Genomic DNA, 24,707 nt, shown 5'->3' with positions numbered 1-24,707 from the left:
ATTTAATATGTGAAAACTGAAGTCATTACTTGGAAAATATGAATATTAGTTTTTTTTCCAGTTTAATAAGCTAGCTTCTGTAACTACCATTATTTTTCTTTAAAATTTCTGTTCTATCTTGGAACTTTTTAATATCTATAGAGGAAGCTCCACCTACTGATTACAGATGTGCTGAACTTGCTATTTTTTCAATTATTCTTCTTGTGAAAAAAAATGACATTTTTGTTTCTTCTTCCTTAAGTCTTTTGTATCTGTCTTAAGAAATCTATGTGGTTTCAATTTAATGAATCAAAGAAAAGAAAGAATTGTTGAGATTATTTTCATCAATGATAGTCTAATTTGGCCATACTCAGAATATAATTTTTTTTGTTCCTTTAACTTACTGTCATGCACTGAAAAATTTTGCTTTATAACAAAAATATCTTTTGTCTTTTGGCATATTTCAGGCTAGTCCTGTAAGACAGATAAAATAAATACATAATGTACACAGAATTTCATGTAGCTGGGGTACCTTTTATAACCAAAAACATACATTGACCCCAATATCCAACAACCAAAAGAAAAAGATCTCGTAGTCATTCTTACTTATATTGTTGAAACAGTCAAAGTTAATCTGTCTGCAATACAATACACAATGAAACATCTCACTTGGTTTAAAGGAAATAAAATACACTGCCTCATCTTTTCTTAATTTAGAATTTTAATGGATTTCCAAATATTATCTTTTCTTAGCCCTAAATTAGGAAAGTAGAATTCATACAGATCAATTGCCTCATCACAAAATTTTAAAAGTATAATCTTATTTTTACATTAAAAAAAGAATAAAGAATTACATTGTCATCTTGTTTTGCTTTCCTTCAGGATGATGAACTTGAGACACAATGATGTGGCATAGAAAGAGAAAGAGCCAGCATTAAAGCCAATGCTAAGTCAGGCCATCATAGGCCAGGAATGTTAGTAAATGTTTAACAACTGACTCTTCAAAAGCAGGTTAATCTGTATTGTCAGAATTTTCTCTAACACTTTCTTAAGTCTATACCAGGGGTGAGGAACCTACAGTCTCAAGGCCACATGTGGCCCTCTAGGTCCTCAAGTGCTGCCCTTTGACTGAATCCAGACTTCATTAAAAAGATTTGCTCTGTCAAGTTTAGATTCAGTCAAAGGGCAGCCTTGAGGCCCCAAGCTCCCCACCCCTGATCTAGACTATCAACATAGCAATAGGTCAACTCCTGATTTGTAGATTGCTGAAATTTTAATAATTCATTCCCTAGTCAATATGTGCTAACTCCAGCGTACTCAAGGTTATAAGACACAAGGCCATTCTTCAAGGTATTTAGTATATCTTTCTACTAAAAAATAACAAGTGAATCTATTAAAAACTAAATCAATATATAGACATAGATATATTCATGTGTCCATACATCTTAATATATGTATACATATATTTACATAGACACATATATATTCAAATACATATATTCTTGTTCTTCCTGTTTAGAAGCACTTTCTATATATTGCCAAAACTTGTTTCAAAGGGAGAAAGGAGAAAGAAAAACATAAATATTATGCTTCCAGGAGCCAAGATGGGGGAATAAAAAGCTCTCCCCGCCCCCCCCCACCCCATATCAACCTCTGAAAGCCCAGAAAATATTGCCACAGGAAAAACCCTGGAACAGCTGAACCAGAAGAAATGCTGGTGCAGCAGTCCAGTAGCCCAGGTAGCTTGAGGGATTAACGGGAAAGGCCCCTCTTGCCCTGGGGGAAAGGGAGCAGTACAGAATAGGAGGCATCCCAGCAAGATAGTGAAAAGCCCCATCTCAGCATACCAGGAAGAGATCCTGAAACCCAGGTGGTGGAGCAGGCAAACACCAACACCTGGACCCCTGAGTGCCTCATTGAGGGCGGAACTGGTGGAAACCAGCTCAGAAAACCACCAGGTACCTCAGCATTCTACAGCAGTCTCCCAGTGCCTCGGCAAAACTCTGTGAAGGGCTCCAAGGGGCCCCAGCAGGATACTTTGATGTAATGATAAAAAAAAAATTTAATCAAGTGGGTTAAATGGATCCAAGTAAGTGGATTAATCTGATCTGAGAAAATATACTGAGAGAAAAGGAAAGGAGGAAGCAAACAAGTGTAAATTACATTAATTACAGGAAAAGACACAAAAACCTATTACAGCAGAGGGAAAGACGGGAGGGAATGAGCATTGTTTGACCCTTACTCTCATCAGATTTGGCTCAAGAAGGGAGTAACATAATCATTTAGGTATAGAACTCCTATGGTCTGATGCAGAGAAGTGAACAGAAGCAAGAGAACATTGTACAAAATAACAGCCATGTTGTGCGATGGCTAATATTGATAAACTTAACCCTTCTCATCAATACAAGGATCTGAGACATCTCCAAAGGCCTTGTGATGGAAAATTCTATCCACAAAGAAGAAAGAACTATGGAGTTTGAATGCAAATCAAAGCATACTATTTGCTATTTTTTATCTTCTGTTGTATTTTATTTCCTCTTTCTGGTAGTTCCTCCTATTGGTTCTAATTCTGACTTTCAACATCATTAATATGAAAATATGCTTAATAGGAATGTATATGTATAGGCTATATCAGATTGCTTGCTATCTTGGGGAGGGAGGTGGGGAGGGAAAGAGAGAAAAAAACTTATGAAAGTGATTGGATTGTTGAGAATTCAAAATAAATTAATTTTAAAAAACTTGTATCAATGAAAAAAATTACAGAAAATGCAGTTTTAGGGCAGTAAATAGGCAGCTTATTTTTTTAAGGCAATTGGGGTTATGTGACTTGCCCAGGGTCACACAGCTAGTAAGTGTTATATGTCTGAGGTCTTATTTGAACTCAGGTCCTCCTGACTTCAGGGCTGGTACTCTATCCACTGTGCCACCTAGCTGCCCCCACAAATAGGCAACTTATTCAATATTAGTATCATTATTTTAATAACAACAGCACCAACAGAATAAATAGCTCAAATTCAATAGCATTTTGTTTATAAAGCAATTTCCTATATAACATCACTGCTGTAGGTAGGTAATGCCAACATTGTTGTCCTGGTTTTTATTGATGAGAAAACAAATTCACAGAAATAAAGAGACTTAATTAAGATTGTGCTGCTATTAAATGACAGACCTCAAAATCTAGTTCTTCTACCTCCTAGTTCTGTACTCATTGTACTTTACCAGCTTATCTCTTTCCTTTTGTCTAATTTGAGAATGATCTCTAAATTTAAATGCAATGACTGCTATTTCTAAGTTTAGTCACTTCTAATAAGTTATGCAGGCAAAATATTAATGCTATCATCCATCCTGAAAGAAAATAGGACTATTTAATTAATTGCAAACATCTGCCCTATTCTTCAAAAGACATAAGGGCAGAAGAGTTACAGTACAGAGTTATGCCTTTACAATATCATATTTTAATGATGCATTTTAATGCCTATATCTTCCTGTGGCATACAGAGGTAATAAATTTATTTTTAAGGAAAAAGGTAGTAATCCTTTAATGCTAAAATCTGGACACAGTGCATTGAGTAAGAGTTATTATATAGCATAAATTGTTGTGGTTTTAGGGTACACAAGAGGATAGAGTAATTAAAAATTCATAAACAATCATAGAGACTCCTTTGCAAATATATTAAACACTTATTATTCTAGCTCACTGTGACCTGAATAAAGCATCAAAAAATTACCCATCTTAAGTATTTACTAATACTTTTTGACATGTATTTAATTGATTTGAAACTTATAGGCTCTCATTTTGGGGAAGCTCCATCCCCAAATTTCTTCATTCATACTGTAGTCAATCTATAGATGTCACAATTTCACAGAATTATACAAATTCTTGAACACTGAATTTGGAGTTAAAAAAATCCCATGTTTGAATCCCAATTCTGTAGCTTATTACCTACATGACCTTGATGAAGTCACTTAACCTCTCTAGTCTTCATTTTCTTAGTCTGTAAAATAAGGATTATTGCAAATGAATTTTAAAAATGTGAAGTCTTTTGGAAGAAAGTGAAGACTTTAGAGACACAAGTAGATTTACCTCAATGATTATGATGGAAGGCAAAGACTTCAGATGAGAAAGACAGATGTTTCAGGTGAAGTACTAGTTAAGGAAATAGTTTATAAAAATAATCTGGGGGGCAGCTAGGTGGCACAGTGGATAGAGCACTGGACCTGGATTCAGGAGGACCTGAGTTCAAATCCAGCTTCAGACACAGAACACTTATTAGCTATTTGACCCTGGGCAACCCCAATTGCCAAAAAAAAAAATAGTCTGTTGATTTTTGAATTGACTTAAAATATAGGAATAAGCTCTTTTTCAGGGATTCACTGACCAATGGCTGGTAAAATAGGCATTTGCCCAGTGTCTTGAAAATCTAAGCTAAAGTTCTTCAAGATTAAAAAAAAGAAGAAAAGAGAATAAGGAAGGTAGAGATACATAGATACACAAATGATAGATAGAAAAATGGTAGATCCACCAAGATAGAAGTCATAGAGAACACATACAAGAAAAGGATATAATAATTGAGACACCAAGCTTTTCATGAGAGACAAAATTTCCAAAAAGGAACAATAAAATCTATAGCCTAAGATATACAAAATCATAAAATTATGAGTAATGTAAACTGGAAGTCCCAATACAAGGAGGCAAATTGAAATCTGAAGATATCACTCTAAGTTTCAGTGAAGTGAGACTTGCCTGGAAGTGATTTTAGAAGAGTATTTCTTTTGGGTAGTAAGAAATAAGAGGGCAGGCTCCCCTGTAATGTCAGCAGTGTATGGCTCTATTACCAACTAAATGTTTTAAACTAGTAGAGGCTTATTCTTCATCTTACAGTCTTGAAGATTTCCTTTAGGGCACTTAAGACCTAAGTGACTTATCTAGGGTCACACAGCCAGTATGTATCTGAATCAGGACTAGAAATGAGGTCTTCTTTGTGAGGCCACCTCTTGTTTTCACTATGACATCTACTTCCATCTACCATGTACCTGTTAATAGAAAAATTTTCTCCCTCCTTAGAATGTAAGCTTCTTGAAGTTCATAGCTATTTTTGCTTTTGCTTCTCTGCACTAAGCAAAGTACTTTCAGATGATTAGATTTTAATTAATACTTGTTTATTTCACACTACCCCTCAGCAGGACATGGGAAATTTAATCAAAAAGCAGTTTGCATATAAAAGGAACTAGGAGCACTGTCTACTAACCTAGAAATCATTGAATAGGGACATACCAAAAGGAGTGTTATTTGTGTTATACTTCAGTTGTTTCAGTCATGACTGACTCATCATGACCCCATTAAAAGTTTTCTTTGCAAATATACTGGAGTGGATTGCCATTTCCTTCTCCACCTCCTTTTACAGACAAGGAACTGAGACAAACAGGATTAAGTGACTTGCCCAGGGTGACAGCTAGTAAGTTCCTGAGGCCAGATTTAAACTCAGGAACATAGATCCTCCTGACTTCAGGGCCCACACTCTATCCATTGCTGCCATATTCATCTATAGAAAGGGGACAATAATGGTAGCTACCCCAAAGGAAAGGGTGGTTGTGAGTTTCAAATGAGATAACATTTTTAAAGCATTTTTCATAATAACTGGAAAATATTAGATACTTAAAAAATATTTATTTCCTTCCTTCCTATGTGATTTGGAATAAATGGTTTTAGGATTACTTTTAACCTTTAAATGGTAAGATTCATTAGCCCTAAGATTCCCTCTAGTTCTAGTTCCTATGATCCTGTGACCTATAAAATCTGAAGCTTTGAAATTCTAACCACTGAACACAACTTCCTAATGTTCTATTTCTCCCACTTTTTCACTTGTACTAAGCCTATTTTTGGCATATCTCTTGCACCAGCCCTATTCCTCTGTTCCACTTGACTCCTTACCTAAAATCACCCACATGATTTGTCATTTTAATCATTTGTTAGCTACCATCTGAAATTCCTAGTCAACCCCATCTGAATATTTTCCTATTCTATCTATACATGTAAATACTCATTCCATAGTTACATCTGTCATTCTTTTCCTTTCTATTGCTATATGGCTGCTATCCCTGGACAAAGAAGTAAATTAATGATGCACAGTTTCAGTTGGAGCCTAGATGACCTTTGGTATGTTTTCCACTATACCTTGCTTGTCTATCTATATCATTCCCAAATGAGAAGTGTTCCAACTACCAACCTCCTTCTGTCATATTTTTGGAGTACATGTTTTTATTAGACTCATTTTCCTATCATATTGCTGTTCTAAACACCTATTTTTAAACCCCCAAAAGATGAAGGGAACCTCTTCTTCTCTAACCCCTGTCCTAACTCATTTCACTGCCTCTACAGTTGTCCCAGGGTTACAAAACTAGAAGCTACATGGCTTCCAGTTCATTTGCACAACTTGACAAAAGTACTAATTATTCAAACAACCAGTGGTCTTCTACGTGAAGTTCTGTGGGTGCAGATTGAAACAAGGAGCCAGGAAGAAAGAAGCCCAGGGAGAGGGTCTGTGAATGAGAGTCCCACAGAGAGGGTAAATAAATCATAAGAGGGTGGAAGATCCAGACTAATTAGGACCAGACCATAACAAGGAACAAAGGAATAGATTTATCCAACATACAAAACTGGGCAATAAATGTTTCTGCACAGGCTACCACAAATTCAGTAAATATGAATATTACTCTAATTGGTATGAGTGCCACAGTTAGAATTCTTATAAGTCAAGCATTGTCTACAATGCCTAGATGCCTTGATACCAAATCTTATGTCTAATAGGAATATTTATTTCTGAATAAAGGAAATATTTTTAATTCACAGAAGTTTCTAACACCCCTAGATTATCTTTCTTAAATGCCTGCTTATTTTTTTTTTTAATTTTAAGACCTTCATTGAATGTAGAATAGCTTATCAGGTGATTTCAGAATAAGAAGGAGATTTGCTAATGTAGATTACTTTCAATATGCAATATGTTGCTAATATTAGATTGTGAACTAATCTCTTCTCTGGTGCAGATAACATCCCATTCAATCCCTCCCCATAATATGTAGTTCTTGTCCACATTTTCTCCAAATACTTGATAAATTATATCCATTTTGTACCATTTCATTGACTTTTGAATTATTGGCAAATTTAATTCTTTAGAGATCATAGTCATGTGAACAATGCTTATAGAATTAGCACTGCAAAGAATCCAAGAGGCCCCATCATCTTATTTTAATGATGAGTAATGGAGACTGTGATGCCTTAAGTGACATGTTCAAGGTAAGAAGTAGCTGAGCTGATATCAGTAGCAGATAAGGTGGGCATTTTCTTAAGCCTCTTTAATTTTCAAATATATCATATTTCCAGAAAACAAAATGTGAGGGCAGATTTCCTAATTTGAAACTTGAGATTAAAAGTTAAGAGAGGGGCTTTCCTTGCCACAGGTAATTCTGTTACTCACAATTTTCATGTCAGCCCAGCCACAACTAGAAATGGATTAGTAAAGATTAATCAATAGCATTTACAATGAGATTTGTTCACTTAACATATCACAGGCTGCCCCCCTGCCATGTTGGGGGAGGGAGATTTGTATTTAATGAGTTGTCTATAACTATTCCTACCTATATGCATCTCTAGGCTTGTAAGCCTCTGACACAATGGTCCAGTCATGAGTAGTCAAGGAGTGTATAAAATCCTCCATTTGGTCATTTTACTCATCACTACCAGCAACAAATGCTGACCAACTTGCCACCAACAGGCACGCAGGCATTGCATGCCTGAGAGTAATAGCACCTGCCTCCCATAACCAGCAGCCTCACTTCTAGTCCATCTCTTATGGTCATCATGTAGGAAAGCAAAATCAGTGGAGAATACTACTAGCTGCCACAAACCTACTAACTGCCCACAAACTGTCAAAGGTTAAGTGAGATAGTTTAGCTGAAACATGACACCCTGAGAGATAGGAGTCAGCATGAGCCAAGCAAATCAAAACACCACCTACATATGGACTGCCACCTCTCCTCAAATTCTAATGGAGACAGTCTAGGGCCCTGAATCTAAAAGCCTTGAGAAAGCAATGCTTCCAGCCAAGTGCTCTCAGACATCATATGGTAGGCAATGCCTGTGGAGATACAGCCTGACAACTGTTTCTGGAGATGCTATGGTTGTAGAAACTATCTCTTCCCACAAAAATCTTTGGAGCTGTCAAATAAATCAACATCACAAACTCATGTGATTTTTTTTTTAGTAAATGATAGTAAAAAGAGTCATTATATCTGCTTTACCACTGAAACCTAATGATTATGGGATCTTTCCATTTGACTTGCTGCTGAAAACCTCCCTGACTAAAATACAAATTCTTCAAGAATGGGGAATGTCTTACTCTTCAATTTGTACTCCTGGAGTTAGCACAGAGTTTTATACATAGTAGTGCTTAATTAGTGCTTTATTGATTCATTAATAATTTTCATGACCCTTCATACAACATGAGCATCACTGAGGAAATGGTGACCCCTGAAACTCAGTCTCCTAAAATTAATGGGCCTACGTCAAGACTCACAAGAGTCCTGCTTAGCCTCTAACCTACCAATGTCATCACTGGGGAAAAGGAATACAAACATATATCACTTAGACATTTTCTGTGTGGGCAAGGTGGAGAGGAAAGCTAAAACAATTCTCTAAGCGATAAAGGAAAACAATATAAACACATTTTTCTTAACCATTTGAGCACTTCAGAGAAAAATAATCATGTTAATTATCCTGATAATTGCTTCTGCTCTCTGTTTCCCTTTGTATGCATCAACAGAGCCAAAAATTCCCAGTAGATTTCAGGGGAATTTAACAAAAAAAAAAAATGCTGAGTCAAAAATTAGATATGTTACCTATCTAGGTAAACTTCTTCAGCAGCATTTTCTGAAGTCTTTTAGATTCTGATTACACATGGACCTTATCTTTTGTCTGGCTAGGTTAAATTTAACTGAAATTTTTACTTAGAATTTCTATGTTAGGTTTTAACTTACTCCAGGGAAAATATATTATCATTACAATATTCAATCAATCAACATTTATTGTATGTCTTCAAGGTAAATGAACAAGATAAATTCCAGAGAGAATTTCTAATTTTCAAAAATTGAACACTTTGAAGGAAGAAAAATGATTGTATAGCAGCATTGTGGTACTGTATGGAAAGCACAGATAGATAAGTCATTAAAATTATTTTCCAGTGTGCTTTCCCTTTATTTAATTATAGAATCTGTTCAAGAAATGAAAAGTGGTGTTGTTGACATCAGTAATCAGTCATTCAGGGAAGTAGCCACCCACAACCTCCTCATCTCTCTCAAGTTAGACCTATACTGACTTGCTACTCAATTTCAAAGAAATGTTACCCCAGCTAGAAATAACACGCGTAATCATATACAGATTTTGTATTCATGTATATGTGTAGATTATGCCTATTTTCTCATTTAATTTGACAGTTGCATTCCCTTAGTTTGCTGCTAAAGCTGATTTTTCTCTGCTTCCTCACTAATGATCAAAATAAGAGACTGAGATAAAACCAAGAATAGAAAAGAAGTCAAATAACAAAAGAAGTGAGTTAGTCTTTACTTCATCCATACAGAAATGTCCCGAACTTATGGAGAACATAAACCTTGAGACCAAATAAGGTAATTTTTAGCATATATATGTTTCATTTTGGGTTAAAAGAATGTCTCCTTCTGTAACAAAGCTGCTGAACTGATATTCCTAAAACACAAGTGTGACTATGCCATGACTTTTCTCAACAAACTTCATTGATTGTCTTCTATCTCTTAGATAAAATACAAACTCTTCTGCTTAGCACTTACCTAGCTGTCAGGCTGGTTCTGTAGTTGTCCTCAGCAGCAGAGTCATTGAATAACTCAGAGCCACAGGCATTGTTCTTGTTGTTGTTGTTTTAACCCATCTCTAAAATGGAAATAACACCCCTTACATCAATCAGCCTGCTTGGAAACTTCCAGAATCAGAGATTGGACTACCCCTTGAGTTTTCTTATTCCATTTTTTTGTGAGGCAATTGAGGATAAGGGATTTGCCCAGGGTCACACAACTAGTAAGTATCAGGTGTCTGAAGCTGGATTTAAACTCAGGTCCTACTGACTCCAGGGCCGGTGCTCTATCCACTGTATCACCTACCTGTCCCTCTCATTCCATTTCTAATCAGTTTCAATTTTTAAAATGCTTTTTCCTTAGCTTGATATACAATATACTGTCTTTTGTTCCTAGTATTCCAAACAGAAAGAAGTATCCAAACAAAAAGTCTTCACTTTCATCTATAAGAAAACTTTTCACATATTTGAAAAAATGTTACTGTGTTTCTTTTAAGTCTTCCCATTTGATTTTTGTCAATAGCTTTTATAAACTGTGGCACCTAACACTGAATACAATACTCTAACATCTGAACTGGGCAAAGAACAATAAAGCTATGAACTGCTTTTTTTCTGAATTCTATAATTAATGTTAATTCTCTCTAAGATCCCATTAATTTTGTTGCTTCCGTGTTACATGATTGACTCATTCTGAACTTGGAGTTCTCTAAAATCTCTTCCTTCCTTCCTTTGAACTTTGTTTTTGGCCACATCTCCCATTACAATTGCATGTAATGTAATGTAAAATGTAATTATATTTGACTCATTTTTTCTGCCTGATAAGATCCTTTGGATCCCAGCTTTGCAATAGAAAATTTTTTTTCTGGATCTCCCATGTTATATCATTTGAAAGTTTTATAATCATTCTTTTCATTTAAGCCATTAAGAAAAATTTCTAACACAATATGGCCAAACATTTGGTCCAACAGCACTCTCTTAGAGAATTACCTCTACTATAATATCAGTTTAGTAAGCATGGATTTTGATTCCATTCAGTCAACAAGATCTGAATTCATTCAATTGTGTTATTATCCAGCTCACATCTTTTCTATAAGGCTATCATGAGAGACCCTGTCAAATGCCTTACTGAAGTCTAGCTATATTATATCTTGGAATTCTACCTATCTACTAGTGTAGTGACCCTGTCAAAAATGGAAATGAGTTTTGTCTAGTGTGACTTTTTTCTGAATCTGAATCTGAACTGACTCACAAACTTGCCCTGCAATAATACACACAACATTTTTTTCTTCTAATAATTCAACAGCCTGTATATTGAAGGATTCATGTTCTTCTCTCTTTTGTATGTCAGGGTGCTTATCTACCATCTCTTCCTTGGTTTCTCCTCCATATTCCACAACACTTTATGAATGATAATAAGCAATGCTATATCTACAAGTTCCTTCAGTACTAAAAGATACAATTAATTAAAACCAAGTGACTTAAATAAATGTGGATTGCTAGTTGCCTTTTTTTTCTTTAACGTGTCTTCTTTTATCTTGGGTTTATTTTATTCCCTCCATACTTTTTTGTTCTGCTTTTGTTATGGTGATATTGATTCTCCTGAATAGAAAGTACAGAAGCAAATAGGACCTGAATGGTACTACATCGTATTTTGTCATGTGTAACCATCATCTGATTCATCTACCTGATCTGTATCCTTTTTGTCTCTAATATAAGGTCAAAAGTCCTTTTTGCTATTCTTAGTATTTATTACATCAACCAACTAATAAAAACATTTATTTTCTACCTAACATGTCTCAGGCACTGTGCTAGTAACTCAGGACACAAAGACAAAAACTAAAAAGTCCCTGTTATCGATGAGCTTACATTGGGTTACTACTGGGTTATTACAGATGCCTCTCCTCATGCTTGCCATTAGTATTCCTGACTCTGCTCTTAAAAACGTGTGCTACCAATTTGTATTTGTCCTTGGTTGTATATCTTCACATAACTTTTGTAGTCACATCTGTCACTTTAGGTGCTTTCTACTTGTTTTATAGTTGGATTTTTTCCATGACTGTCCAGTCAGAATTAGTCTCTTGAGGGTTTCTCACACCTTTTCAGTTTATTGTCCTTGACAGTATCAGATGATGTGATCACACCCCTCTTTAACCAAAAAACTTCTGCCCATTGTGCCTGGTTACATCCTTTTCAGCCAAGGCAGTAAATCAGTGAACAAGTATTTAGTACATGCCTACAATGTGCTAGGCACTATAGATTAGTATAAGAATAATTAACAGCTATCATGTTCCCTCTAGGTCTTCTTTTTTTTCAGTTCCTTCAACTGATTCTCAAATGAATGAGTTCTAAGTGTCCTCTATACTCCTGGTTATCTCTTTATGCTCAGGGCTCCTTAACCTTTTTTTTTTTTGTGCCATGGAAGCCTTTTGTTTGATGAAGTCTATGGAAACATTCATAGAATAATGTTGTAAAGGTATAAAATAAAATATACAGGATTCTAGAAAACTGTCAAATCGTATCTCTTGAAATATTTTACATTGCTAAATAGCAATATATGTGCTTCAATATTAATTAAATATGATCATTTTCCTAGTTTTCTTGTGAATCTTTTTGGACATGTAGTATTGTCATAGAATAGCAATAGTGGTGAGTGTAGATAATATTCTAAGGTACATGCAACACAATTCTTATTAATGGCTAAGTCAGTCACTGCTAATGATAATGCAGATTTGAGCCTACATTCATAATTGAAGGAAATGATGATTTAGGACACCAGGTTAAGAACTATTATTCTAGCTCATCACTGTTACTTCTAAAATAGAGTAGCTAAAACTGAGCATGGCATTCCAGATTTTGTCTGATTAGAATAGAATATGATGAAAGTGCCACTGTTCTTCTGCATTTCTATTCACTGAAACATCTACTTTTTTTTCTTTAGCATTATCTGATTTCTAACCAAGTTATGTCTTATCTAGTACTTCTGTAATTTCATAAAGTGTTATATGATTGAACTTCAATCTTTTTGGAGTCAGCAATACCAACAACAAAAATTGGTCATTCTGTGGATAAATACAGCAACCTAAGATAAAATGTCTTCAGGAAATCAGAATAGTATGATTACTAGAGGATACAAATATTTAGCCTAAAGTGGTCCTAAACAAGCTCAAATTTAGAATTAAATAATTCTGCTATCTGTGAGTTTATTTCTGACACTTCCTCATTTATCTTAAAAGCTAAGGGTAGGATAGAGGTAAGAAGGGAAGCTGGGTTGGAAAAGAGAAAAATATACTGTAGGAAATTGAAATACCTACTTATTTTTATTATCTACATTAGAAAAAAAACCATGTTTTTGAAAAATGTTTATTTGTATTACAGAAAAAGATGCCTATCATTCTTTCATCAATTTAATAAACTCATGCTAAATACTCTATCCACTATGCTAATGCAGGGGAAAGTTTAAAGACACTTAAGATATGGTCCCTGTGCTCACATATATCAGGAGGAACATCTCATTTTTCTGTGAAAAATACACGACTCCATTTTATTCCATTTCAATTTGTAACTGGGGCTATCGAGAGACCCATAGGATGGGAGGATTTCTGGCCACTATATTAAGAAAGTAACTTACTTTTGCAACAATAGTAATGCGACCTCAAAATAATTGAAGATATAATAAACATCTCAGTTGGGAATCTTTATCTGGAAATGCTATAAAGGTTAAAATTTTAATTGAAAGCAAAAAATATATATTAAACATATAAAATAACACCTCATGAGAAATATGTGTGTGTGTGTGTGTGTGCACGCGTGCATCTGAGGTCATATTATTTGCAACTGATTTACAAGTAATAATTATTCCTACTATAAACTTGAGTAATGTATGTCTGCTCTTTGTGTTAAAAATTTCATGTCTTTAAAATAAAATGTACTACACAATTATACGGGAAATAACAATATTTTCTCTCTTCTGCATTTTATTGGGCTCTGTGCTCCCATCAACATGAGGACCTCCACCAATTTTGTAGATATACATAATGAATTCATCCAACATACTAGGTCATATTCATGAGGGTATGAATGCTAAGCAAAGGAAGAAGAGAGGTTGCTCCATGAAAATAAATTTTGATTTATGAAATCAAAAGTAGTAAACTGTATATCTCCCTTTCCATCATCAAACAGGAAGCTGAGGGCTTGGCAAACTGGCAAGGTTGAAGCCATAGCACTTTCCCGATCTAGGTGTACATTCTGCTACATTCCATTCACTGAGTCCAATCAGTTCAACATAAATTTCTAGCTATTGAAATAAATTTTGCTTTGAGACAGTTGCAAAAATTTTTTGGTGGTAAGAGATAATGACAGTGATTTTGAGGTCAGTGAGGTGTGAGACCAAAATGTTTTGGCAAACAGTAAGTATATGGATCTAACCTCTTTCTCAGGATCCATGTAAATGTGACCTAATCACTTCCACTAGGACTATATTACCTGGATCCAAAGATGTTCTTCTGCTGGTTGCTATAGATATCTTTATGAAAGAGGAGAAAATTGGATATTTACAACTTCACAAGAGAAAAAAAAAACTGGTGCTAACCACTTTGTTCACTGTGCTCTTTGATTAAATATCTTCAAATTGAATTAATATGCTCTGGGCCTGCCTGGTAAAACCAAGAACATGGGGAGAGGGGTTCCATAAATGAAGGTGGTGAATTGTGCTGAACCAGGGGGTAATCAACTTTTCCTGGGGGCTCAGTTTGTTGGCATAATCCATTATCTCACTGCTGAGCTCTGTAAGGACCAGGTGATTCATGACTTTGCTTCTGTAGGACCTGATACCACAGTGCCTAGGCTAAAGATGCTTATTTATGTTTGTTACCTTTAAATGCAAAGGCACTTTAGAATGAGGAAAGAGCAGCAGTGATTTCCAGCCTCCTGAACCTGCTAGACCCTCAGCATCAAGGGAACTGGCCTAGGTGGAATGCAGAGCTGTGGAATGTTTATGCCACAAGTGATTTTAGATCTTCTCCAGTCTTAAACTCACAAGAATGTAGGCTTTAGCATTGTAAGAGCCAATCTAACACTTGAATTTTACAGAAGAAGGAACTGTGACCCAGAGAAAGGAAGTCACTTACCCAAGGTGCCTGGGGACTTCTTGATGAGGAAACCATTACAACTAATGTAGGTTCATATCTTCTAAATTTTAGTATTGGTTGTCTGGACATTGAGAGGTTATGTGAGTCAATCTGTGTCAGAGGTAGAGTTTGAACCCAGGTATTCTGAATCCCTGTTCCTTTCACAGTGGTGCTGCCTTTCAGATGCAGAGGGATGGATAGAAGGGCAGAATGATGTCTTCTCATGGAAGGCAATGCTCTTGGTGCTGAGGCTAATCACTTTAATTTTCCCAGAGCCATGATTTCCCCCCATTAGTCTCTTGTTGAAGCCTTGAGAGTTACTCTTTATAGAACATTTCTTCATATGTCTGGCATTTTTTGGTACTATGTCTATTACATAATCCTTCTCAATAATTTTTAAATTTTGTTGCAGAGCTTGAACCAGAGTTCCCACTGGAAATTCAAGTGAACATCATGTTTTAAAATCTAAATTCCTTGAGGAAAGGAGGATTTCTGTTGGCTAGGGTGTGGGATCAAGGAAATTATAAGGGAACAAAAGAGCCTAATTACTTTTGTTAATTGGGTCAAAGAACAGAAACTGACTCATTGATTCTAGCTTGTGGCCACATAATTGCTTTTTATGAACCCCTAGAGAAATTTGAGCAAGAAGCTAAAAGTAGCCAGGAATATTATAGGGATTTAAATAAAAAACAAAGGTTGATATCACTTGGTTCTGGTCTTTTTGCTATCTGGTTAAAAATTCAACCACTTTGGGTACCTCTGAATTCTAGACTGCTTCACCAAAAGCATTTGACCCATTTAGGGAGAATAGTCTATGGGACTAAAATGTGCAGTGCTCTGGAAATTACTGCTTTCACTCCAAGTTGGGAAGAAAAAAGAAAGAGGGAATAACAGTGTTTCTTCCACCATGGATAAACCTTGGCACATTCCCACCTTGAACTCTGAATGAGTTTAATTTGACAAGAGGTTTAGGGATTTTTAATAAAAAATATAGTAAATATTAAACCGATAATATTACATTTCTTTTTGCTCACTAAATCTCAGATTCAATGTAGGATTACATTTCCACCACAAATAATCAGATCTCTTATCCTGAGGTTCTGTTAAAACTACTTACTATAAAGTCATGTCCTAATAATAGCTAGCATTTATATAGGACATCAAAGTTTGTAAATACTACAAATATTTCATTTGATTTTCATATCCACCCTGGGAGGAAGGCTCTATTATTATCTCCATTTTACAGATGAGGAAACTAAGGCAGAGGTTATTATTTTCAATGGTTACATAGTTAATGTCTGAAGCAGGATTCAAATTCAGGCTTTCCTGACTCCTCCAAATCTAGGGTTCTACATGGCCACTGGGCCATGTAGCTTCTACATTGAATCACTTAGAGCAGGTCTTCTTAACTTAGAGTAAATAGATAGAGGGTCAGGGATTTCGTGAATGCATATGAATGCACATGTATCTTTTTTTCAATATAATTTGTTCATTTTTATAATTGTATGTATTTTATTTTATGTACTTATTATTCTGAGAAGGAGTCTGAAGGCTTCATCAGATTGCCAAAGGGATGGGGGACACTAAAGTTCCTAATAGGATGCCTAGTGTTATTTCTTTAGTACAGGAATCCCTTCTACATATTAGCAATGGGTGCCTGGACCATCACTAGTTATTTTGACTTATGTCTTGCCACTGGACTCTGATGAGTCTTGAGGAGACATTAAGTCTGACGACTTTGCACAGCTCTGCCTCACTTAAATCCAATTCACTTGCAAGTCAAGCGATCAGCTTCCTCATATCATTGGTCCTCTTTGAGAAGGAAGGACAAACAGGAGTTCTGCTTCTGGGAGCCAAGATGGTGGAGTTAAAAGTAAGTCACTCTTATCCAACCATATTAACCTCTGAAAGCCCAGAAAATATCCCCCCAGGAAAAACTCTGGAATAGCTGATCCAGAAGAAATATGGGGTACAATAGTCCAGTCGCCCAGGTAGCTTGAGGCATTAATGGGAAAGGCTCCTCTTGCCCTGGGGAAAGGGGAGCAGTACAAAATGGGAGGCATCCCAGCTAGCTAGTGAAAAGCCCCACCTCAGCATACCAGGAGGAGATCCTGAAATCCAGGTGGTGGAATAAGCAAACACCAACACCTGGACCCCAAAGTGCCTCAATGAAAGCAGGGGAACTGGTGGAAACCTGCTCAGAAAATCACCAGGTGCCTCAGCATTCTACAGCAGTCTCCCAGTATCTCAGCAAAGCTCTGTGAAGTGTTCCAAGGGGGCCCAGGTGGATAAACATCCTGCAACATCTATCTGAAAGGAGCTGAAGAAAGCAAAAGGAAAGGAAAAGCAAGCGACATCCAGGAGCCAGACTACCCAATACTACCCCTAGAGTTCCAGTGTTGCTGATTCCAGCCCAACAGCAGGTAAACTGCCAGAACCCTACAGCCCCCAACTGCCAACATCGGAGGCCCCACCACACAAAGCCACTGACCAGGCCCTAGGCTCCCAACACAAGATGCTTGGGTCAGTGCCCTCTGCTCCTTAGCAGAAAAGCTCAATCTCTTTAAGGTCAGGTAATAAGCAAATACCATAAGCAAAAAGAAAGGTATGATAGATTCATATTACAACAACAGTGAAGATCAAGGCAGAAATTCTGAAGAGGACAACACTGTCAACAAACCCACATCTGGAACCTCAAAAGGGAGTATGAACTGGTCTGAAGCCCAAAAAGCCTTCTTAGAAGAGCTCAAGAAGGATTTTAAAAGTCAAATGAGAGAGGTAGAATTAAAAATGGGAAAAGAGAGGTATGCAAGAGAGAGTCAATAGCTTGGAAAAGGAAGGACAAAAATTAACTGTAGAAAACAAGTCCTTAAAGAATACAATTGGCCAACTGGAAAAAAAGTACACTGAAGAAAACAAGTCCCTAAAAATACAGTTGGCTAAATGACAAAGGAGCTACAAAATCTAATAGAAGAAAACAATTTGCTGAAAATTAGAATTGGACAAATGGAAGCTACTGACTCTATGAGAGAAGAAGAATCAGTCAAACAGAAACAAAAGAATGAAAAAAAAATGTATGAAAATATAAAATACCTCATCTCTAAAACAACTGACCTGGAAAATCAATCCAGGACAGACAACTTAAAAATTATTGATCTACCTGAAAATCACAATGAAAAACAGAGCCTGGACAGTATTTTTCAGGATATCATAAAGGAAAACTGCCCTGAGATCCTAGAACCGTAGAGTAAAATAACCATAGAAAGAATCCACCTGTAAGAGATCCCAAATTGAAAATGCCAAGGAAAATATCAGCCAAATTCTGAAGTTACCAGGTTGAAGAGAAAATACTGCAAGCAGCCAGAAAGAAACAATTTAAATATCATGGAACCACAGTCAAGATTACTCAGGACTTTGCAACTTCTACATAAAAGACAGTAGGGTGTGGAATATGATATTCCATAAGGCAAAGAAGCTTGGATTACAACCAAGGATCAACTATCTAGTGAAAATGAATATGATTTTTCAGGGGAGGAGATGGATATTCAACAAAACAAGGGACTTTCAAACCTTCCTGATAAAATGATGAGAGCTCAACAGAAAATTTTGTCTTCAAATACAAGACTCAAGAGAGACATTAAAAGCTGTTTACATCTCTACAAGGGAAGATGACACTTGTAACTCTTGAGAACTGTATGGTTATTACACCATGTTAAAGGGGTATACATAAAGGGGGTGGGTATAAGTTGACTTTGACAGAATGTTAAAAAGAATCTAATCAAGTGGGTTAAATGGATCCAAGTAAATGGATTAATCTGATCTAATTAAGAAAATGTACTGAGAGAAAAGGAAAGGAGGAGGCAGACAAGGGTAAATTATATTACAGGAAAAGGCCCAAAAAACAATTATAGCAGAGAGAAACAAGGGAGGGAGATGAGCACTGTTTGAACCTTACTGTCATCAGATTTGGTTCAAGAAGGGAATAACATAATCAATTAGGTACAGAAATCTAATTTGCCCTATAGACAGTAGGAGGGGAAAAGGGAAAGAAAAGAGAGGGGGGATAGAAGGGAGGGAAGAAGTAGTAAGGTTAAAGAGGAAGAAATGGGAGGGGGCTAATAGAAAGAAGGCTGGACTGAGGGAGACGGTGGTCAAAAGCAAAACACTAGTGAAGAGGTAAAAAGAGAAAGGAGAAAGAAAAGCATAAATCTGTGGAAAAGGATGGAGAGAAAGACATAGATAGTAATCATAACTGTGAATGTGAATGGAACGAACTCTCCCATAAAACAGAAGTGGATAGCAGAATGGATTAAAAAAACAATCCTGCAATATGTTGATTACAAGAAACACATTTGAAATAGAGGGACACACACAGAGTAAAGGTAAAAGGCTGGAACAGAATATATTATGCCTCAGCTGAAGTGAAAAAACAGGGGTCACAATCCTGATCTCAGAAAAAGCAAAAGTAAAAATAGATCTTATCAAAAGAGATAAGGAAGGAAACTACATCCTGCTAAAAGGTAACATAGACAATGAAGTAATATCATTACTAAACATAAATGCACCAAATGGTAGAGCATCCAAATTCCTAAAGGAGAAGTTCAAGGAGTTACAGGAAGAAATAGACAGCAAAACTATACTAGTGGGGGACCTCAACCTCCCCCTCTCAGCACTAGATAAGTCTAACCACAAAATAAACAAGAAAGAAGTTAAGAAGATGAATAGAATATTAGAAAAGTTAGGTATGATAGAACTCTGGAGAAAATCAAATGGAGATAGAAAGGAACATACTTTTTTCACAGTGGTAAATGGCACATACATAAAAATTGACCTTGTACCAGGACATAAAAACCTCACAAGTGAATGCAGAAAGGTAGAAATATTAAATGCATCTTTTTCAGATCATGATGCAATAAAAAATATATGTAATAAAGGGCCATGGAAAGATAGACTAAAAATAATTGGAAACTAAACAATCTAATCCTAAAAAGTGATTGGGTCAAACAACAAACAACAGAAACAGTCAATAACTTCATTCAAGAGAATGACAATAATGAGACAACATACCAAAACTTATGGGATGCAGTGAAAGCAGTTCTTAGGTGAAGTTTTATCTCTAAATGCTTACATGAATAAAATAAAAAAAAAAGAGATCAATGAATTGGGCATACAATTAAAAAAACAGAAAAAGAAAAAATTAAAAATCCTCAATTAAGCACCAAATTAGAAATACTGAATACCAAAGAAGAAATTAATAAAATTAAAATTAAGAAAACTGTTGAACTAATAAATAAAGCTAAGAGCTGGTTTTATGAAAAAAAAAAAACCAATAAAATACATAAACCTTTGGTTAATTTAATTTTTAAAAAAAGAAAGAAGAAAACCAAATTACTAGTATCAAAAATAAAAAGCGAGAAGGACAAACAACAAACAGCAGCAGTTGAAGTTGCAGGGCTAAATAAATGTCGACACAATACATAAAACTTAGACTGGAGAGGGCATTTTTTTCCCTAGGCAATTGGGGTTAAGTGACTTGCCCAAGGTCAGACAGCTAGTAAGTGTCAAGTGTTTGCTCTGAGGCCATATTTGAACTTGGTCCTCCTGACTTCAGGGCCGGTGCTCTATCCACTGCACCACCTAAGTGCCCCTAGGAGAGTGCGTTTTCCCACATTTGTCCCTCCTCTCTATTTTCATGGTCATTCCACACCAATCTTGGTCCATCAATAGCTAATTGTTTATATACATTATTTTGGATGGACTATTTACAAACAATTGGGCAACTTATTTACATAAGTATAATTATTATTTTAATTTGGTAAACACCTAAAGAGGTGGAACATAGTATAGTCACATAGGCGTATGTGAAGTCCAAAGGTAGTTTGATTTGAAGCCACTGCCTGGAACCCACTGCCTGGAATTTATAGTCTTATAAATTAAGCAACAAGGTGTTAAATTGCCTGGGACTCTCAAATATGCCCTGAGAAGGTTCTTCTCAGATACGCAGCCCTGGTCACTCCAGCTTCACTTTTTAGTGTGCTCTCCTTACATACATCAAGACAGTACAGATAATGGAGGAGGGAGGTGGGATAGGACACAGACTCACCAAAAGTGTGCAAATATCCTGGCTAACCCTTCATCTTACTGAGGAATAACAGAACAGTGCTACTGAAGAAATAACAATGGAGTTAGAGTCAGAACCCATTCTTGAATCCTAGATTTCCTCTTTAAAACTTCTTGGATGTTGGATTGGGACTTGAGACAAGAAGGGGCAAATCCTCATATCTATTCCTGAGAAACTCTGAAGTTTGCACACAACCAAATAATGAAAATAATCCAATAAGAAAACCAGTGACTATGTAGCATAGTGGATAGATTGCTGGACCTGAAGACTCATCTTCCTGAATTCAACTCTTGTCTCAGACACTGATGAACTGGGTGATATAGGGTAAGTTGCTTAAGCTTGTTTGCCTGAATTTCCTCATCTGCAAAATGAACTAAAGAAGGAAAAGGCAAGCAACTTCAGCATCTTTGTCCAAAAAGCCCCAAAAGGGGTCACAAAGAATTGGACATGATTTAAAAAAAAAATAAGACATTTAATTATTTTTAGTTTTCAACATTCACTCATAAGATTTTGAATTCTAAACTTTCCCCTTCTTTCCTTCCACCCTCCCCAAGACAGCATGCAATCTAATATAGGCTATACATGTACAATCATGTTAAACATATTTCCACATTAACCATATCATGAAAGAAGAATCAGAACAAAAGGGGAAAGCCAAGAGAAAGAAAATTCAAAAACAAAAAGTGAGAAAAGAGTATGCTTTGATCTGCATTCAGACTCCATAGTTGTATCTGTGAATATGGACAGCATTCTCCATCATGATTCTTTTGGAATTGTCTTAGATGATTGCATTGCTGAGAAGAGCTAAGTTTAACAAAGTTATTTATCACAGAGTGTTGCTGTTACTGTGTGCAGTGTTCTCCTGGTTCTGCTCACCTCACTCAACATCAGTTCATGTAAGCCTTTCCAAGTTTTTTCTGAAATCTGCCTGCTCATCATTTTTTATGAAACAATATTATTCCATTACATTCACGTACCACAACTTGTTCAGTCATTCCCCAATTGATGGGCATCCCCTCAATTTCCAATTCTTGACCACCAAAAAAAGAAAAAAGAGCTGCTATAAATATTTTTATACGAGTCCGTCCTTTTCCCATTCTTATGATTTCTTTGGGATACAGACCTAACTGGGTCCAAGTGTATGCACAGTTTTATAACCTTTGGGCATAGTTCCAAATTGTTCTCCAGAATGGTTGGATCAGCTCACAACTCCATGAACAATGCATTAGTCTTCCAATTTTCCCACATCTTCTCCAAATGTTTATAATTTTTCTGTTTTGTCACATTAGCCAATCTGATAGATGTGATGGGGTACCTCAGAGTTGTTTTAATTTGCATTTCTCTAATCAATAATGATTTAAAGCATTTTATATGACTATATATAGCTTTAATTTCTTCATCTGAAAACTGTCCATTCATATTATTTGATCATTTATCAGTAATTGTATTTTTCAAGGAATTGTTTTCTTCAGTCAATTTTTGTCCTTCCTTTCAAAGTTGTTGACTCTCTCTTGCATACCTTTTTTTTTAAATTTTTCTTCCACCTCTCTTATTTGACTTCTAAATCTTTCTTGATCTCTTCCAAGAGGCTTTTTGAGCTTGAGACCAATTCATATTCCTCTTTGATGTTTTGGATGCAGGTATATTGACAATGTTGTCTTCTTCTGAGTTTGTGTTTTGATCTTCCCTGTCATCATAGTAATTCTCTACGGTCAATGTCCATTTTTGCTTTTTGCTCATCTTGTTTGCTTATTTCTTGGCTTTTAAAGTTAAGTTCCCCTGCTGGAGCACAGGGAGCACTGTTTCGAGCTTCTTGTGCTGGAGACCAGTGGCCTGGTCAATGGCTTTGTGTTCTAGGACTTTAGGGTACTGGCAGACTGAGGCTGTAAGGGTCTGGCAGCTTACCTGGTGTTGAACTGCGATCCTAGTGGTAGTGTCCAGAAGGTAAGTTTTAATTTTTTGTTTGTTTGTTTTTATTTTGTTTTGTTTTTGCATTTCCCTGGGGCTACACTGAAGCACACAGACATCCAGTTACTGGGGGATTCCTGCCTGCCTAGGACTGCACTGAAGCATGTGGTGGTTCTTTGAGCTGCAGTCTGCTGGCTCCCCTGGCTCTCCTGAGGTATGTGTGGGGTTCTGTTGTTGGCATTTGTCTGCTCCACCACACTGGGGCTCAGAATCTCTGCATGGTTTGCTGATGTGGGGCTTGCTGCTGGCGTGCTGGGATGCTCTGTCCTGGAATGTGGTCCCCTTTTACTCAAGTGAAATGGACATTTCTTGGCGATTCTTCAAGTTTCCTGGGATAAAAGACTGCTCTACCCCATCTTTCTGCTGGTTCCACTGTTCAAGGATTTTTCCTGGAGTGCTATTTTCTGGTTTTTCAAAGGACAATATGGGAGAGTGACTGTAATCCACCATCTTGGCTCATGGAATTAGAATTGGACGTGTTTGAAATGACTGAACAATATCATGTAAGTGTATGTATACACAGAAATATATATGGCATGGAAGTGACTGTAGTAAAGATAGATTATGAAGGACAAGTCAAGAAGCTGCTAGAATTAATGGACACCTCTCAGCTTCTTGCAAGTAACATATTGGTATTATTTTATAACATATTCATGCCTCTTTTCATTTGCTTTTCATTGATCAGTAATTTTGATTCATTAATGTGGGTATGCCATGATTTTCTTTTAGGGAGAAACTTAGGATAAAAAGCACTACATAATTTACCAAACACTATTCATTTCCCCTATATTCCTCTTACTCAGTTCTGGGTCTAGTCATTCTACATGTTCATCTATATTCCATCCAAAAAGTACATATAGATAGGTCAAATCTTTGAACTTTACATCCAAATTTATATCATAATCTGGACAATAGGCCTCCTTCATCAACTTAAGGTTTTTTTTTTAAATGTGGATAATTAAGCCAAACTCTTTTGAGTAATTGTGCATCTCATTTAGGACTATCAGCAATATTCTGTAGCTTGGTACAGTTAACTTCATGACATAGACAGAAACATCTGGAGAACATAACCAATGATATGGAGTATCTCTTGCATGTCACCTCTGCTAGATCTCCTCAACAACAGTGCCAAACATATTTCTTAGTTACGTGTTTCCCACTATTATACCTTACTTGATATTAATTATCAAAGGAAAGATGTCATGAAACAAAATCTCAGTGGAGAACACACACATATATATATATATATATATATATATATATATATATATATATATATATATATATTATATATATATATATATAAATATATAATATATATATATAATATATATATATTATATATACCTACATATGTGTATGTTTATGTATGTATATATACACATACATACATGTATATACATGCATGCATATATGTGTTTATACAAACATATGTATGTATATGTGTATAATAATTTCATTATTGTAGGGGATTCTCAATAATTATACTCTTAGAACAATGATTCTTAAATTGTTTTGAGTCATAGACTCCATTGGCAGTCTGATTATGCCTATAGTCCCTTTCTAAGGATATAATTGTTTCTAAATGCATAAAATATATGAAACAATCAAGAAAACAAAGTATACCAAAATGTT

At 35.9% G+C, this 24,707-nt stretch overlaps 1 long non-coding RNA gene across 1 annotated transcript in view; it reads left to right on the top strand.

The window, feature by feature from the left end:
• Window positions 1-24,299, top strand: part of LOC144454073 (uncharacterized) — a 30,958-nt gene extending 6,659 nt beyond the window's left edge. Inside the window, exon 3 of the long non-coding RNA XR_002327045.2 lies at window positions 23,121-24,299. This is a non-coding gene — a long non-coding RNA (uncharacterized LOC144454073). The remainder of the gene's footprint in view (window positions 1-23,120) is intronic.
• Window positions 24,300-24,707: the final 408 nt, after the last annotated feature.

The sequence above is a fragment of the Phascolarctos cinereus genome, unplaced genomic scaffold, assembly GCF_003287225.1.
Source record: "Phascolarctos cinereus isolate Bilbo 61053 unplaced genomic scaffold, phaCin_HiC Scaffold_9;HRSCAF=440, whole genome shotgun sequence".
NCBI lineage: Eukaryota > Metazoa > Chordata > Mammalia > Diprotodontia > Phascolarctidae > Phascolarctos > Phascolarctos cinereus.
This window is presented reverse-complemented; position numbering and strand designations above follow the sequence as displayed.